We start from the raw sequence: 4,368 nt of genomic DNA, 5'->3' as shown, positions 1-4,368 counted from the left end.
CACATCATTTTACCATTCACCATTTATCACATCTTCTATTCTTCAATTCTATATATTAAAATAATATATTCCAATATTAAAATAACATTAAAAAATCCAACAATACATAAAAATACAAAATAAAAAAAACCAACCACCCCCACCACAACCCACAGCCTACCCCCGCTGCCAACAACCATCAACACCCCACCCACATCCCACCCACCACCGTCTCACAGCAGAATACCAAAACCACCACCACAAAAAAACAAAAAAAAAAAAACAAAAAAACAAAAACAACAACAAAAAACACAACCCAACGGCATCCCACACACCCACCCACTGCCGCCGCTAACCCACCCACCGCCAACCCACCCACCCAACTACACCCCACATCCCACCCCACCACCATCTCACACTAGAACCACCACAGCAGAACACCAAAACCACCATCATAGAAAAACAAAAACAACAACAAAAAACACAAAGATCGGCATTAGAGATCGGCATCAGGTGATACGGCGACGCTGAACGGAAGAGAAAAAAGCCACCCACTGCTGAACCCACCCATCAAATCATTGCAAATAAAAAAAAAATAAAATAAAATAAAATAAAATAAAAAAACCCATAGCAACAGAGATTGGCATCAGGTGGCGCGGTGAGGCTGAATGGAAGAGAGAAAAGCCACCCACTACCGAACCCAGCCATCAAATCACTGCCCAAAAAAAAAAAAAACCCACAGCAACAGAGATCGACATCAAGTGGCGCAGTGAGGCTAAACGGAAGAGAGAAAAGCCACCCACTGCCAAACCCACCCATCAAATCACTGCCAAATAAAAAATAAATAAATAAATAACCCACAACAACAGAGATCGGCATCAGGTGGCACGGCAAGGCTAAACGGAAGAGAGAAAAGCTACCCACTGCCGAACCCACCCATCAAATCACTGCCAAAAAAGAAAAAAACCCACAACAACAAAGATCGGGATCAGGTGGCACGACAAGGCTGAACGGAAGAGAGAAAAGACACCCACTGCCGAACCCATCCATCAAATCACTGCCAAAAAAAAAAAAAAAAAAAAAAAAAAAAAAAAAAAAAAAAAAAAAAAAAAAAAAAAAAAAAAAAAAAAAAAAAAAAAAAAAAAAAAAAAAAAAAAAAAAAAAAAAAAAAAAAAAAAAAAAAACAAAAAAAAAAAAAAAACAAAAAAAAAACAAACCCATAGCAATAGAGATCAGCATCAGGTGGCGCGGCGAGGCTAAACAGAAGAGAGAAAAGCCACCCACTGCCGAACCCACCCATCAAATCACTACCAAAAAAATAAAACCCACAGCAACAGAGATCAACATCAGGTGACGCGATGAGGCTGAACAGAAGAGAGAAAAGTAACAACAATGAGAAGAAAAAAGAGTGGAAGAAGAGATGTGTTGATAGGAATGTCTGAGGAAGAATGAGAGAGGAGAGGGGGAAAAAAAGGAATAAAGTGATGAGAATGGAGAGAGAAAGATGAATAAAATAATAATAAATGGAAATGGTATTTTCATCCGTACGCTCTCAAAAATGAGAGCGTACTATAGCATGTCTCATAATTTTGGCACATATAACACACCTGATGATGCTCTATTTTTTGTGTTTGATGTGCCAAATGATAAATATTATAGCATTTAGCACACCTGATGGTAATGCTCTTAGCATTTGTAGGATTTAGTGGATCAATGGGGGGATCTACTTGAAATTCCAATATTACCCACTAGAATTTGGGGCTTGTCTTTGTTTGGCCATATTTCTAGATCTCATTAACCTAGAAAGGCTGAAGCCTTTTGAAAAATGTGGTCAGTCAAATGGTGGTTTGGATTTTTAATTTACCATTTAGAGAGAAAATAAATTGTGCTATGTGTGTATTTCCCAAATTGTCCTTCTTTTTTTGGTGTGTATATCATCTACTAACTATATAAAAAGAGCGAATGCTCTATGAACAATAACTTTCGTTTAGTCAAGCTTTTGTCTGTTTGTGGAGGGCTAAACAATGCGTTTGGGCTGAATAAAACAATAACAATTAAAGGGAGAGAGGCGAAAGGGTCTGGAACTCTCTCTATATCTCCTCTCTCTCTCTCTTTTCTCTCTATCAAATCAGGACCAGACAAGATTTTTAGACCTAGACCGTTCATTGAACCGTAAAAGGGAAAGGTTCAAGATTTTTGAGGTCGAACCGAGGTCGAACTGGGGTCGAACTGTGATGATGTCATAATTATTTTAAATATAAATAAAAATACTAAATTAGTAAAAATTGAAAAATTGACTAAAATAATCTAAATAATCTAAATAAATACTTTTTTAAATGCATTTTTATATCACTAATTTTATTATAATGTTTCAAAATCCAACTTAATAATAATAACTAATCGGAAACCCGTGCAACGCACGGGAACTTACCTATTTATAATAGACTAAAATAATTTTATAAAATTTTAAATTGATTATGAAACTATACTATTGCATGAATTGCTCCTATTTTTTTGAGTTACAATTTGATGAATAAGCCAAATTTAGATATTGAAAAAAAAAAAATAACTAAAAGGTTCTGATGTTAAAACGTTCGAAAGGGGAAAAAAAATCAGAAAATTTACAGGCACTGCCTAGAAATTATTGAAACAAAACAAAATATATATGACTACCAAATAGAGAAATATAAGAGAAAGATATGTTACCTTCAAAAGAATAATACATAGTTATAACAGTTGAAATTTGCTAAACTGTTTCAAGTATTGCAAAAAATTGAACCCAAAAATTTAGATGGTCAAACTTTCAAAAGACAATAAAATTAAAAATCAAAACATTCAGAACCTACAAATTATAAAAACAAAAAAAAAAAAAAAAAAAAAGTCATTATTGCGAGACAATTTCAGTAAGGATGGAAAGTTTTTCTAAGTTTTTTTTTATCCAATTCTTCCTAATTGATGAAAAATTTGGTTCAAACATTGTCGAACACTTTGAAGGTGCAAATAATATAGGCTTCCAACATAATCTTTAATTAATAAACAAAAAAGCATGACACCATAAGAGAAAACATAAGATAACATATGGTGCATATACCTTACTCCATAGCTGTGAGAAAATATCCACATAAAAGGAATTGAAAACTTGTAGATACGTCTCCATAAGGTAAAGTTTAAGGTTATATAATCTAAAATAATATAGAATATAGCATCTTTGAACCACACAAAAAGTTAGCAAACTTACTACAATACTTGTAGTTATACTATATATTGTAAAATACTACTCCATACAAAACAAAAGCAAAAAAAACTAATTCACAAAAAAGAGAAAAAGCAATAGCAAGCGTACCAAAAAAATTAAAGTTTAGGGTTTTCTCTTTTAGGGGAGACGGACAGAGGAGATTGCTTTAGAATTTTCAAAGATTTTGTCTCTTGTATATATGTATAAAAGAGACTCCTGTTAGGACTCTCTCACTATTTAGTTTTAAAAATTAAAATTTTTTTAAATTAAAATGATGATGTGGAAAATTGTGAGAGTTTCAAAAGTTTCGATTATATATATAAATATATATATATATATATATATAGATAATAATGATAAACAAAAACCAAAAAGTCAAAATTTAAAAAACAATCATATATTAATATTCACGTTGGGGAGGGGCAATGAGTCAGCAACTTTCAAACTCATTTTTGTCATCATCCACTTCTCCATCATGTCACATGTGCTAGGCTCATTCACTTCTCCATCATGTCACGTTGGGAGGGGCAATAAGTCAGAATGAGATGGAAATTTTCCAAGGCTTTGTCATGTCACACGTGCTAGGCTCACCAAACTAAAAAGAAAAAATAAAGTTGAAAGAAGTCATCTAATTTAAAGTTTAAACTAAAGGTAGGACTTAGGAGACCATGAAGAACGAAAGAAGAAGCAGTGAAGAAACAAAGAGGAAGAAGGAGTTGCGTCGTCTGCAAACAAGATCCGAGCAAAATCTCCCCTAAAACATCAATTTAGCGAACAAGATTTGCTACTTTCGGCTTCTAGTGAACAAGATGACCCTCTTGACGATGAAAGATTCAAAACTTCCAACAAGTTTTCAGTGAATATTTTCAAACAAAAAGCCTAGGTCTAACTGGCCTAAAATGTCCATTTCGTTGCCTTTTTTTTTTCTTTTTTTTTTTAAGGTTCAAATACAAATGGAAGTAGGGAAACATGAGAAGCGGTCTTGTCATGGTTCTCAGAACCGTGAGGTCCAACCGCGGTTCACACGAGTCCCTGGTTTTTTCTCATAGAGCGGTTCTTGAGGCTAAAAGAATCGCAAAAATGAGTGGTTCAAGGTTTTTCCGAGTTTCAAAATCTTGGGACCAGATTGGCTTAAGCAGAAGTCAAATTTCTAT

This window comes from Quercus lobata, chromosome 6 (assembly GCF_001633185.2).
Source record: "Quercus lobata isolate SW786 chromosome 6, ValleyOak3.0 Primary Assembly, whole genome shotgun sequence".
Taxonomy (NCBI): Eukaryota; Viridiplantae; Streptophyta; class Magnoliopsida; order Fagales; family Fagaceae; genus Quercus; species Quercus lobata.
Note: the sequence above shows the minus strand (reverse complement) of the source record.